The following is a 14,929-nucleotide window of genomic DNA, read 5'->3' as shown; positions in this document are numbered from 1 at the left end:
GCCACACAGGACCCTATGCACAACGTGTCGTTACAGTATTTGGAGATTTGCATGACACCGTATTTTTTTTACGGGCTCTCTCTGGGCACTGCTTACCCAGAAACCCCCGGACATCTTGAAAACCCAAAGAACGTTATGCAGGAGAATAAATCAGCCTTAAGGGTAGACAGCCAGCATGGTCCCCAAGGACTGCAGGAACTACTGAGATGTAATAGAATAGCAGTCAAAGGCAAATAGGAATCTATGGCATTTGAGTCTCAGATCCGCATACAATCGATTTGGCATCAGAACAAGGGATGACCCCCACACACCATTTTATATCATAGAATGTGTATTAAAAATATCTTTGAAAAAAAATAAAAAAACTGTTTCTGCAAGTTAAGGTAAAGCTACATGACATAGAATCAAGTTTCATTTATGGTCTGGACAGGAAAGTCGGCACTCTCAAACGGAAATCTAACTTGTTTTGCTGAGCTGTGAAGCTGGTCCCTGATAAGAAATCCACATAGGAGCCTGGAGCCTGGATAATGCCATTTCCGATTAGAATCCTTGACACAAATCCCTGGTCTCTTTTGAAGTTGCGGGCTTTTCTCACTGTGCTCGTATTTTTCTCAGCGTTTGCAGGTGTCTGGTCATGATACTGCCCGAGGAGCATCACGCTGCACAATAAATATAGCAACAGGAATTCTTGTGAACTATCATCTGGCAGGTTGATTGACCTGTATGGTCAGACGGCAGCCTCTCTTTTTATTTGGCTGTATGTCAATATTCTTGATAAGATTGTGATTCTGTTGTTTCGCATCTTCATTTCACATCGTCTTATCAGCTTTCCTGGTGTTGAGGGGGTTATTGTGCTCTGGCAACGAGGCGCCATGCGACGCATCGGTCAGTCTGTTCAGGTTTTACACAGCGTTGGCCGGTTGTGTGGGTGAAATAGGCTCCCTCCCCCTCTCTCTCTCTCTCTCTCAGGGCCGGACTGGGACCAAAATTCAGCCCTGGCATTTTGGTCCAGACCGACCCCCCCCCCCCCCGTTTGTCAACGGGGGGGGGGGGGGGGGGCGGAGGGTTTCACTGTTTCAGCCCAGCCCTGCACATGAACTCTGCAGCCGCACTGAGGCCCCTGCTGGAAAGCATCCCAGCCCAAACATTAACGTAACTAATAATTGGGCCGCGCGACCCGGAAATGGCCGTAATAATCTGAAAACGGGAGCGAAAATATTTTAAAAAATATGCCCCGCGGCCCACCGGGCATTTGCCCGGTACGCCAAATGGCCAGTCCACCCCTGCTCTCTCTCTCTCTCTCTCTCTCTCTCTCTCTCTCTCTCTCTCTCTCTCTCTCTCTCTCTCTCTCTCTCTCTCTCTCTCTCTCTCTCTAGTCTTTGAACTTTTGGGGAAATTTTAGCCGTAGGCTATGGCCATTTGGGGGTCCTTGGCATGGACAAGTGTGGTTACCCCTGGTCTAATGGGTTCTTTGCGCAAGTTTTCCACTTTCAGTCAGCCAAAGGTATAGGGTCAAAACTACAATGACAACTAAGAGCATGATTAATCCAGTGCATACAAAGTGTATGGGCACTTATATCTCACAGTAATCTAATTAGAGTCTTGGACAAATGTCATTCATACGCTTAAGAGCCAGCTGGGCCAGGGTCCTATACAGTACTTCGGCACGAAAACTGTCAGGGCGATCGCTAACATAAAAGCATTGAAGCTATCCAGGTAAATGGAGCCGCAGATAATTCTATGATGCACAGTTGTAATAAAAATAATGAGAGCAGATCTGACCGTTTTGGTCGAATAAAGCTATAGTTATTAAAGTTACAGCCTAAGGATAAGCATCAAAATCAAAGCTGCAGAGTTTAGTATATCAACTTCATAGTCCAAATACGCTTGCAACCATAACAATTCAGAGAGCGTCATAATAGGCTTATTTAAGTTACAGTATGTTGCTCCAACATTTTGCTTACAGCGTCAATTAGCAGATGGTGGGTTTTAAGGAAGGGCGCAATTATATATCAAGATTATATCCTGGCATGTTGCTTATTACAGGACTTGTTCCAGGCTACTTGCACTGGCAAGAAGCAATCTAAGGTCACACTAATTTAAGTGCTGCATGTACAGTACTATTCATATTATGAGTCACGACCCGCTCCTCAGCCATTGGATATCGGCAGGGCCGGTTCTGGGCTGATCAGCGCCCTAGGTGAGATTCCTCTGATGCGCCCCGCACGCGCGCTTTAATTTTTCGGTTTCTGGGCGGATTTTGACACGTGTTTTTTTCTGTTTTTGGCAACTTTATTTCGGTTTTAGGGTTAGGGTTACAGTAGGTTAGGGTTATGTTATTTAATTCTTATTTTTGCCTGATTTTTACCGATTTATTATCAAAACATTTAAAATTAATTAAAATATATATATTATTTTTTTCGACCGACTTTTTTTTTGCCGCCTCTCCAAACTGCCTGTATGGACGCGGCGGCCCTGGATATTGGCTGTTTGTTAGTGTGGGGACATTTCTCTTCTGTTGTGGCTTCCTGTTGGTTTGGGTGTTTAGTCATGTTACTTGTTAGTTTCCTTAGCTCTATGTTTCTGTATTTAGTGTTTAGGTCTTAGTCTATGTTAGTCTGTAATTCTCTAGCTGTTAATTGTATCTTATTTTGTAGCATTTTGTAGCATATCTGAGTAAATACCTCCAAAAGGTTAGCGACACCCACAGTCACAATACCAGAGGGAGCGTTAACAACAATTTGGTACCACCCACCCATAAAACAAACATGGGCAAATTCTCCTTCTACAGCACTGACACCCAGGATTGGAATAGTCTAACTCCATCCCTCAAAAAATGCAGTTCGCTGGGCTCATTTAAAAGAGCCTTAAAAAATCACCTTTCAGGAGGCCAAAGGAGGAGGTAGTACCATTTTCCCGTTAGACAGCAGACCCTCCCCCCCCCTGTTCTTGTACATATTTATTTTTCCCCCTCTTTTTTATTTTTTTGTTTTACATAGTGTTATTTATTTTTTTGCTGTTTATTTTGTAATGATATTTGAACTGTGGTGCCACTATATATGCCTATGAATTAAATACCAAGGCCCTCATTGGAAACAAGTCCGCAAGGACTTTTATGAACGGACCTGTTAGACAAAGTATTTTAAATGTAAATGTGCTGTTTTACATTTTTTTGCCTAATAAAATATTCAATCAAATCAAAAGTAGTAGTGTTATTGGGCTTCCTGTCTACCCTTGTTTGCTGTTTCCTGTCTTGTCTAACCACCCTGATTATTGTTAACCCTACCCTACTGTGTCTCGTTTATGGAAGTCCATAGGTCCAAAAATTAAATAATAAATACCACAATGAAATAAATAATAAACACAATGATATAAATACAAAATACAATTAAATAAATACAAAATACAATTAAATAAATAAATGTATTTATTTATTGTGTATTTTTTTATATATCATTGGGTTTTCTATTTATTTCTTTGTGGTTCTTATTTATTTCATTGTAACTTTTAATGTCAACCTATATATATTACATGATGCCACTTTTAGCTATTTAATCAAGTCCATTGGTCCAAAAATTAAAAAATAAATATCGCAATGAAATTAATAAAATCCACAATGATATAAATAAAAATACAAATAAATAAATAAAAAATACAATTAAATAAATAAATGTATTTATTTATTCTGTAATGTTTTTTATTTTATTGCGTTTTATATTTATTTCATTGTGACTTTTAATGTCAACCTATATATATTACATGTTGCCACTTTTAGCTATTTCATAAGGTACATTGGTCCAAAAATGTTATAACAAATACCACAATGAAATATATAAAAAACATCATGATATAAATAATAAATGCAAATAAATAAATAAATACATTTATTTATTTTTTTAGTGTTTTTCATTTAATTGTGCTTTTTATTTATTTATTTTGGTATTTATTAAATGGGTTTTTTATTTTCATGCTGTCTTTTCAAAAGAATGGCTTCCATTTACCCAATCATGGTTTGACATCGCCGTCTGTCAATCAACAGGAACGGGGCGGGACCATAGGGCGGGACCTATTTGCTGATTGGGTAATCCCTGGCTCTGGATTACTTTGGTCTGTCTGTAAAACTGAAGCCAGCTCCGCCATTTTTAAATCCCACTGAATATCACTAGTGTTTTTATCTGTAGATAAAGTAGGCCTATTATAATCGATTTGTAGTAAAAGTTATGGCATATGTGAATGAGAATGACTTGAGGGATGTGATGTTTACTTTAGATTAGATAGTTGTTGTTTTTTTCGCGGACCCCCCGAGGACCCCCCCGCGATTTCCTCCCTCACTAAAATGATAGCCTACTTACTTGTTAATGTTTTTTTTTCTTCACACATTTGGTAGAGAGAGAGAGAGAGAGAGAGAGAGAGAGAGAGAGAGAGAGAGAGAGAGAGAGAGAGAGAGAGAGAGTTGCCACAATAAGGTGTCAACGAGGTGGTCAGCAGTGTAAATGGCTCTTACAATTTAAATAAGGCTACAATGACCAATTACAGATACACTTCATCCACCTGAAAGGTGCGAATAGTTGCTAAGCTACTATACTTTTTGGGAGGGATGTTCAGCAATAAAAATGACCCAAAAAATTACAGTATCAGTATGCTCAGGTTTAAAAACGTGACAGTGCTTACAGACAAATTATATGCTTGGCTTGATTAATAAGCTAAATTGAAAAAAAATTATATACATAATATAAAACTATATATACATTGGGGGTGGTTAATAAGGAATAATACAAATGAATATTTGATGGGGCGCTGGGTCCGCGGAAGTTTACAAAATTGTGGAGGGGGTCCTTTGGTCCTATAAGGATGGAGACCCTTGAGACACGTGATATAGGTATGTGTAAATATGTAGATAATTTGTTTACTTGATTGATCTCCTTTCCCCCTTGCACCCCCTTCTTTTTCTTCCCTTTATTTTTTTCTATGGAAATAATATGATGGGAACTATGCACAAAAACAAATTTCACCCACTTTTTAAACCTGTGATGTGACAATAAAGCTGATTATCACGTACCTGAGATAAGATATAATGTCATGTAAGCAGAGACAAACAGTTCACACAAATCCCCACTGCAAATGAAAGAGGTGCCTCTTTTTCCAGTGTACAGATTGTCTATCAGTGATATATATTAATGTATTCGGCTGTTTGCTTGCTTACAACAATAATATCTATCTCTTCCTATGACATAGCTGTCCTGTGGTTGCAAAACAAACCACACTAGACCCCAGGGTTCTCACAGACATTACTAATTTACCCTCAGAAAATAAAACAATTATGTATAACAAAACATTTTAAAACATAAAATAAAGACAAAAACAAACCATATATATCTGGATACCCTCTGAACCTGCTTATTTTCTTTGGTTACCAACTTTTCATTTTATTTTTTAAAAAGCTTTTCAGAGGGGAGAGACATTACATCACATCACTATGTATGGGCAAACAGTTCACACAACATCACACACTATCATAAAAAAGCATATATTTTCAGTACATTGTACATAGATCAGTCAGTGATCATTAATGTATTCATGTACTCTATAGTTTGCCTGCTAGAAATAGGGACATTCTCTTCCTCTGATCTGGTGGTCATGTGATTGTAAAACAACCCAGGCCGCTTCTTAACCCCTTCACCAGACCCCCGGGTTCGCATAGGCATTAAAGGAAAGGAAAACCCACAATGTATATATAACACAATATTTTTTAAATAATACAATTAAATGAAATGAAAACCAAAACAAATCATAATTATGTTGTTGGATACCCTCTAATTCTGCTTATGGAAAAAAAACTGGGGGAAAAAGAAAAGAAAGTAAAAACAAACATGCTTGAACCTCCTTATTGAACATTCAATTTAAAATGTTCATTCTCTGATACCGATATACAGGTGTTCAACCTGGAGTACAGATTTAACCTTCAGGGCCGCTGTAAGTAATGTTTAACACTGGCATTCTCTATCTCAAGGGTCCCCATCCTTATAGGACCAAAGGACCCCCTCCACAATTTTGTAAACTTCCGCGGACCCAGCGCCCCATCAAATATTCATTTGTATTCTTCCTTATTAACCACCCCCAATGTATATATAGTTTTACGGTCTTTATACTTGCATATAATCAAGTTGAAGTAACTGATTACATATTTTTTCATTATTAACCCACATTGAATGCTATTTGAGTTTACTGTCTTTATTCTTGCATGATGGGGATATCTGATATTGTTGTCCTGTAATCTGTTTTTTTCTTTCTTTTTTCAATTTAGCTTATTAATCAAGCCAAGCATATAATTTGTCTGTAAGCACTGTCACGTTTTTAAACCTGAGCATACTGATACTGTCATTTTTTTGGGTCATTTTTATTGCTGAACATCCCTCCCAAAAAGTATAGTAGCAACTATTCGCACCTTTCAGGTGGATGAAGTGTATCTGTAACTGGTCATTGTAGCCTTATTTAAATTGTAAGAGCCATTTACACTGCTGACCACCTCGTTGACACCTTATTGTGGCAACTTCTCTCTCTCTCTCTCTCTCTCTCTCTCTCTCTCTCTCTCTCTCTCTCTCTCTCTCTCTCTACCAAATGTGTGAAGAAAAAAAAACATTAACAAGTAAGTAGGCTATCATTTTAGTGAGGGAGGAAATCGCGGGGGGGTCCTCGGGGGGTCCGCGAAAAAAACAACAACTATCTAATCTAAAGTAAACATCACATCCCTCAAGTCATTCTCATTCACATGCCATAACTTTTACTACAAATCGATTATAATAGGCCTACTTTATCTACAGATAAAAACACTAGTGATATTCAGTGGGATTTAAAAATGGCGGAGCTGGCTTCAGTTTTACAGACAGACCAAAGTAATCCAGAGCCAGGGATTACCCAATCAGCAAATAGGTCCCGCCCTATGGTCCCGCCCCGTTCCTGTTGATTGACAGACGGCGATGTCAAACCATGATTGGGTAAATGGAAGCCATTCTTTTGAAAAGACAGCATGAAATAAAAAACCCATTTAATAAATACCAAAATAAATAAATAAAAAGCACAATTAAATGAAAAACACTAAAAAATAAATAAATGTATTTATTTATTTATTTGCATTTATTATTTATATCATGATGTTTTTTATATATTTCATTGTGGTATTTGTTATAACATTTTTGGACCAATGTACCTTATGAAATAGCTAAAAGTGGCAACATGTAATATATATAGGTTGACATTAAAAGTCACAATGAAATAAATCTAAAACGCAATAAAATAAAAAACATTACAGAATAAATAAATAAATTTATTTATTTAATTGTATTTTTTATTTATTTAATTGTATTTTTATTTATATCATTGTGTTTTTTATCTAATTCATTGTGGATTTTATTAATTTCATTGCGATATTTATTTTTTAATTTTTGGACCAATGGACTTGATTAAATAGCTAAAAGTGGCATCATGTAATATATATAGGTTGACATTAAAAGTTACAATGAAATAAATAAGAACCACAAAGAAATAAATAGAAAACCCAATGATATATAAAAAAATACACAATAAATAAATACATTTATTTATTTAATTGTATTTTGTATTTATTTAATTGTATTTTGTATTTATATCATTGTGTTTATTATTTATTTCATTGTGGTATTTATTATTTAATTTTTGGACCTATGGACTTCCATACTCGTTAGTTCCCTGTCTATTTTTACCCCTCTGTTTTGGAGAGAGTTTGTCAGTCTGCAAAACTCTGTGAATTATGAGTAACTGAAAAGCTGGTGCTAGTGATAACCTTTCGTTTAGTTCCATAAAAGACCCGTTGAGTTGTACTGCTCTGCTTCAGTTGTCCTTGCAGTTGGGTTCTGCTTACCACTCGCGTTGATAGTATGAGGATTGTCATTTGTTTGGTTGAGGCCATATTAAGTTTGTTATTCTGTTCATATAACCTCAATTATACAAATTAATCCTTCTGAAATGGCAAAAAAAGAGATGTCTCTGAAGTTTAAACTTTTTTTAAGAGTCTTAATCACTTAATTTGTGGAACCACTTTCAACCTGGAATGGCATCAACCTTGGCATGTCATAGGCAAAACACAATCTGCAAAAATAGCTAAAATACCAGACCTACAAGCTCACAATGCATTGCAATGTGACACACTATTTTTGCTATTTGTATGATGATTAAGTATATAGGACTTAAGTGGTTAGGAAAACCTTTTCACAAAGCATAACCTAGAAAACCAAAAATGATAATTCATATTAAAAATAGTGACACCATTTAAAAAAGCAAGCATTCAAAACAAACTGAAAATGCAAGGATAAAAAAAATAGGGTCAATATGTATTGTTAGCGTAGGGCTATTTAACAGAACCTTCAACTTCATATACATGGCTTCCATCTTAGTGTACGTGACCAGTAGGCTACTGCATAATAGGTGTAATCATTACTGAAACCAACATACAGAGGCAGGGAGGCCTTGAACATGACCCTTCAACCCTCATTATGTTACTACTCTCACAAGGCTCCTTCCCTGTTTCCTCCAGATATACTGTAGGTTCATTGTTCCAAGGCATCACATCAGGCTCCATCAATTTCCATCCGCTGCATGCAAACCAACCCAGGTGGACTGCGGCGCCTTCCTCCCTCCATCCATAAACATACTGGCAAATGTGGAACCCTAGGAGATCAGGGGGAGGATTGATCATTATCACCCCTGGCAATGTCACGCAGAGCTGTGGTTTCCAGTGCTGGGGCCATTAGCAATAAATCAAATGGAACACAAGCACACTAACGAATGGAATTGTAAACACTATTTATATGGCATATCTGGTAGGGCAGGAACAGGGAGATGAGTTGATATGCTGTCTTGACTCAATATTCTGTGGTAAGGCCATTCATCTTACTTGGGTTTATTGTTATTTGCCATATAGCATAAATTGAGCGCAGTGCAGCATTGCCATATATTTTGAAGCCAACTTATGCAAAGTTGTTGAGTTGTGAATTCTGCTCACAGAGAGACCCTTAGCCACTCTTATAGTCTGGTTATTGACCGACGAGCTAAAAACAACATTGGATTTTGAATTAAGTAAGACCAACCCTGCCCTTACCAACCATGCCGACTAAAGCCTGCCTTGATCTGAAGCAGATTCATGGCCTTCAAGGTTGTTTGTATGTTGACACCCATGATGCTGTTCTGCTTAATGGTTATCGTTACTTGGCTTGAGCCTGTCAAGTTGCCCAACTCCTTTTACTGGCTGAATTGCTAAACATTGTGATCATTCTTTATTCAACGTTATCCTCGTTATATCCTGGTTATACAACTCTGATTAATCTACCAGCATGAATGCAGCAGGGGAGTTCAGATGCCTAATTAGTCTAAAATGCATGCAGAGGGGGAAACCTGATGATGAATTTGACCTTTTTGCTCAAACAGGAGGAATCTGCTAATTGAATGTGGGAATTGTCTCAGCTATTCTCTTAACCCATCCAGACCGGGAACGCATCTGTGCGTCATTTTTTTAATTTCTTTGGCTATTCAAAAATAGCAGATATACAAGCTCATAGCGCGGCACCGAGTGCCGCGCCATGAGCTTGTAGATCTGCTATTTTTGAAAAATCGTGAAAAATGTGTGCAAATCATTGAATATATAGATTTTTTAAAGCGAACATTTGTAACTCAAATCTATGCTTCCGGGGTATTCAACAAATGTCTTCTAAATCCTAACAGTTTTTTTAATTTTTATTATGTTGCTATAATATCAGTGGTTCTAAAACTTTTTTCATGTCAAGGACCACCCAAAATGTTGTTCCAGGGACCCCCCAGAAGCAAAGATTTGAGTAGAAAATGTTCGCTTCAAAATTAAACATTCAAAGATTTGTACTAATTTTCATGATTTAAAAAAGAAAATATCAGATCTACAAGCTCTTAGCAGAGCTTGTATATCTGCTGTTTTTGAATAGCTAAAGTATCCCGGTCTTAATGGGTTAAACCGACAAGCCTGGCGCAAAGTCGTTTCGCCGCCACCACTTTGCTAAAAAAAAAGAACCCGGGAGGAATAAATCCACAGTCCCCCCCTGCAGTCCCTTGTGTCCTGACAAAGAACAGACTTGGGGACGGGGGGGGGGGGGGACTTGTCCTGTAAGACAGCGTGATCAGGGGGCAGTCATAATGAGCTTCAATTTGACAAAATGCTCTTTCAAGCCAGGCCCACGGTGAAAAACATTCATAGGACAAGAGGCGGATTCATTTAATCTCGACGAGTATATTTTCTTTCTTTCTTTTTTCTCTTTTTTTTTCACGGAATAATGAATTATGTATCTCTTTTCCTTGTCTGCTGCCACCGCAGGGCACATATCGTCAAAAACCTTTGGCTAGCCTCAAGTCATACTGTATAACCTATCCCGGTTTCAACTCATTTGTCTGTGTGCCTATAATGAGTCACTCGTGTGATGATACATGTCGGTGGTATGTGTTCAGTAGAAAACACACTGCTAATAGCCTGATATATCGTCGTACGACATTGTCGCATTGGAAAAAAAGAGCCGTTCTGCTATGGTCGTACAACAGCGTGTAAGTCTGTGTCAAGCTCCCGGCCCCCATGTTCTCTTGTGTCCCCTTCCTACATGCACTCAGTGGTGGAAAAAGTACTCACATTTCCTACTGAAGTAAAAGTATCAATACTGCAATGAAGAAATAGTCTGTTAATAAAAATCAGGACTTCAAAATTTACTTGAGTAAAAGTACAGAAGTATTGGCATCAAAATGTACTTAAAGAACCAAAAGTAAAAGTACAAAAATATTTGAAAATAGCAGATAAAGTAACTAGTAACTCAAGTTTTCAAATAACTGTAGTGGAGTAAAAGTACAATATTTGCCTCTGAGATGTAGTGGAGTAGAAGTAAAAGTATTGAAAATTGGAAATACTCAAGTAAAGTAAAAAAATATGTCAAAATTGTACTTAAGTACAATATTTGAGTACATGTACTTAGTTACTTTACACCACTGGTCCCCTTCCTACTGTACATGCACTGTAGGGCTATGATCTTCCTCAGCCTAATTCCCCCCTCATTATTCCAGTGAGTCACTAGGCATCTGTCTATACATTCCACAAAGAGTGAGTGAGTGAGTGAGTGTGTATGCGTGTCCTTTGTGTGTCCCGAGGAACGCTCCACCAACTGCCTTCATATTCGACCTGTATTGCTGACGGGCGTGTCACAATTAAGTCAATGCAAAGGCAGCAGTTGCCTGAAAATGACGGGTACTGCAATAAGTACTCTCTGACAACGGGTACAGATGTCATAGTACATAATGCACCCACTGACAACGGTACTGCACTAGCCGTCATGCAATGCTAATCCTGGAGGAAGGTTTCAATGCTGACATTGCAGCCTGAAATAAAGGCAACTGGAATAATCTTACATTGAGAAAGGTTTCTGTTTTAAGTTATAGTCACTATTACTTATCTGGATCCGAGTACATTCATGCTGGATTTGTATGTTTCCTTTTCTTTTTTTGTTTCATTTTTTTTATTTTTAGTGAGCCGGGAATGCCCCTGCTTGTGTATTTGACTTTCACAGTGATAACTTGGACAGTTTCAATCTGATTCAAACGTGGCTTATGTTATGTGTCAGCTGTAGGGTCAGGACCTGTAACGATTGCACTTTTTAAATTCATTTCACAAAGTTACAGCGTGAGCTCAGAGTTCATGTTTATGCCGTGGGTGTAACATTTCTTTTGAGAGCATTTGTATTTGGGTATTTTTAATACAGAACATTATTTGATGCATGTCCTTTTTACAGAGCCCCAGAGTAAACACGGAGTACATTTTCTTTCGTACTATTCTATGAACTGCTATTTCATGTGCACATTTTTGTTCCCTAGTTATTTATTTTTTTGCACAAGATTCATTTTGTTCTCCTCGTTTTGATTAACTCATTCACTGCCAGACTTATTTTTGGCCAATTAATGTCAACGAGGTCATCGCGACCTCGTTGACATTAATTGTCTGCCTTTGAAAATAGCATGTCTTGACCAAAAATACATAGTAAAAAATAAAGTACACAGGAGCCGAGATACAGGATTTTTAAGTAATAAGTTAACCAAGAGGTGAATGGGGCAGCACATCTTCGGATCACGATATCTTGGGTTCTGTGTGAGGAAAACTTTTTTTTTACACCAGTGGCAGCATTGGTAAACGGGAAAATGTGCGTTTTTTTTTTACATCAGTGGCACTAGTGCCCTTGTTTTGTAATTTGTCCACACAAGGCCTACATTTCGTTCCACCTCCCCGGTTCACTCTGCCCGCCCCCCTCATGCAGAGTCACTCGTCACCTCCTTAAATGCTCTCTCTGCTATCCTCCAGCCTCAAACCCACCCTTCCCTGCTCTCTCTGCCTATGTGCCTAGTGCCTATTACTAAGTCATGGTCACACATTAGGATGCGGTTCCCACGCATTAAGTTTTGAGCATGTGTGATTTTATCAACCAGAGGAGCTCAGTTTGATCAAACGTAAACCCTGAATAAATAATGCAACACAGGGTGCAAAGTAATCAGAATAACAAACTAGTATTTAGATTGCTTGACAGATCGACAATTAATTTGGCAGATATGAGTTCTCAAACGGTAGTTCTCACAGGATAAATAGACCTAAATTCAATCCACAGTCAGATTTTCATTTTGGTTTAATTGATTTAAATGTGCAGAAACAGGACCAAAAGGAGCTCTCTGTAAAAACCTCCGAGACGTTTAATGGCGCGTCTGGCTGACACTCTGTACCAGGGAAAAAGCGCAGGGCAGACAGCTTAGACAGTAGGCAGACAGACAGAGCTTTTCCAGCCATAACATCGATCCAAAGCTATTCCTCAAAAATGAGCTGATGTGCTACCGCGACCGAGAATGATGGATTTCTCATAGGATGGAGAGAGGGAGGGGGTGAGGGTTTGGTTTGAGAGAGCTGGGAAACACATGTCAGAAAGGCATACAGTGTAGACGCAGTCAGGGTTAACAGATCTGCTTATTATAATTTCCCCGCAAGATTTGATTTGAAAATAGCCGATCTACAAGCTCACAACAAGCTCACGTCGCATCGCGGCGCGTTGTGAGTTTGTAGATCTGCTATTTTCAAATAGCTGATGTATATGTTAAAGTGCTCATGTGGCCCGACTTCATTACATTACATTACATTACAGTCATTTAGCAGATGCTTTTATCCAAAGCGACTTACAATAAGTGTATTCAACATAGGTAGGGAACGAAAACTACTAATCACCAGAAGTCTTTAGTGCATTTTCTGCAAAAACAAGCAACCAAGAGTATACCTAGCGCTAAGGTAAAAGTGCAATATATCAGCTACCTATTTCCTTAAACAGATGAGACAAAATAGCTAAATCAAATGAGCATGAGCTAAAACAAATAAGTGTATCGACTAAACAAGATCCAATAAACAATACAGCAATAGAAAACAAGCGTTCGTACAACTAACAACAAGTAGGTCAGGCTACTTGTCACTTCGCTTCTTTTGGGCTGGTTTTCCTAGACCTGGTTGCTTGTTTCTCTCACAGAATCTGGCAACACAGGACACAGTCTCTATCTGTCTATTAGCCTACTTACTATGAATCAGCCTATATACAATATATTCTTTAACTTTTTTACTTGTCCTGTTTGTCCAAATACTGTATCTTCTGAATACATTTAGATACCTTCACGCCGAAAAAAAAAGAAAAAAAAAACCTGATTCCATACTGTGAGGAAATCGTGAATGAATATGCTCCCTCCTGTAGCTACGTCTATGTCTCATTGACAAATGTCCCATTCCTTATTATATAATTATTCAACCTATTGAATGAAACAGAGTGAGAGAGAAATACCTAGAAGAAGAAAGAAGTAGATTAGCAAGAGAAAAAAACGGTGGAGAACAAAGGACGGAAAGAGATAAACAGCTAAACAGAGAGAGAGAGAGAGAGAGAGAGAGAGAGAGAGAGAGAGAGAGAGAGAGAGAGAGAGAGAGAGAGAGAGAACCAGTCGACTGATCGTGGAAAGTAACTAATTAGGTAGGCTACTGTACTTAAAGGGATATTTCACTTTCAACAAAACTTTTGGTCATTTTATCATCTACTCAAGCCTTTGTGAGCCCCCCAGACAGTTTTTAAGTTGCTTGATTCATTATTTAGATATTTGTCAGACACGCCCCCTTCCTATACAAACCCATTGTAACTTCAAACTCCATTTTAACCATGTTAGATTCATCAAAAACACCCGTCCTTGGTTCTGGTGACTCACCCTGCCCTCCTAATGCGTGAGGGGCCGTGTTTTTCCGATTACTTTTTTCATTTATTTTATTTAAAAATTGTATTGTATTTTATTTTTTTCATTTTCCAAAGAAATATTAAAAATAAATGAAAAAAGTAATTGAAAAAACACGGCCCCCTCACGCATTAGGAGGGCAGGATGAGTCACCAGAACCAAGGACGGGTGTTTTTGATGAATCTAACATGGTTAACATGGTTAAAATGGGTTTGTATAGGAAGGGGGCGTGTCTGATAAAATGAATATCAAATATCTAAATAATCAAGCAACTTAAAAACTGTCTGGGGGGCTCACAAAGGCTTGAGTAGATGATAAAATGACCAAAAGTTTTTTTGAAAGTGAAATATCCCTTTAAGTAACATTTTGAGGTATTTGTACTTTACTTGAGTATTTCCAATTCCAATACTTTCACTTCTACTCCACTACATCTCAGAGGCAAATATTGTACCTTTACTCCACTACATTTAGTTGAAAACTTTAGTTAATAGTTACTTTGCAGATATAAATGATGATATAATGAAACACACAACCACTTTAACACTATTTTATACATAGGCTATTTGAAAATAGCCGATCTACAAGCTCACAACGCGTCGCA

This window comes from Gymnoscopelus braueri (assembly GCF_963280865.1).
Source record: "Gymnoscopelus braueri genome assembly, chromosome: 22".
Taxonomy (NCBI): Eukaryota; Metazoa; Chordata; class Actinopteri; order Myctophiformes; family Myctophidae; genus Gymnoscopelus; species Gymnoscopelus braueri.
The sequence above is the reverse complement of the archived record's forward strand: the minus strand, read 5'-3'. Positions refer to the sequence as shown.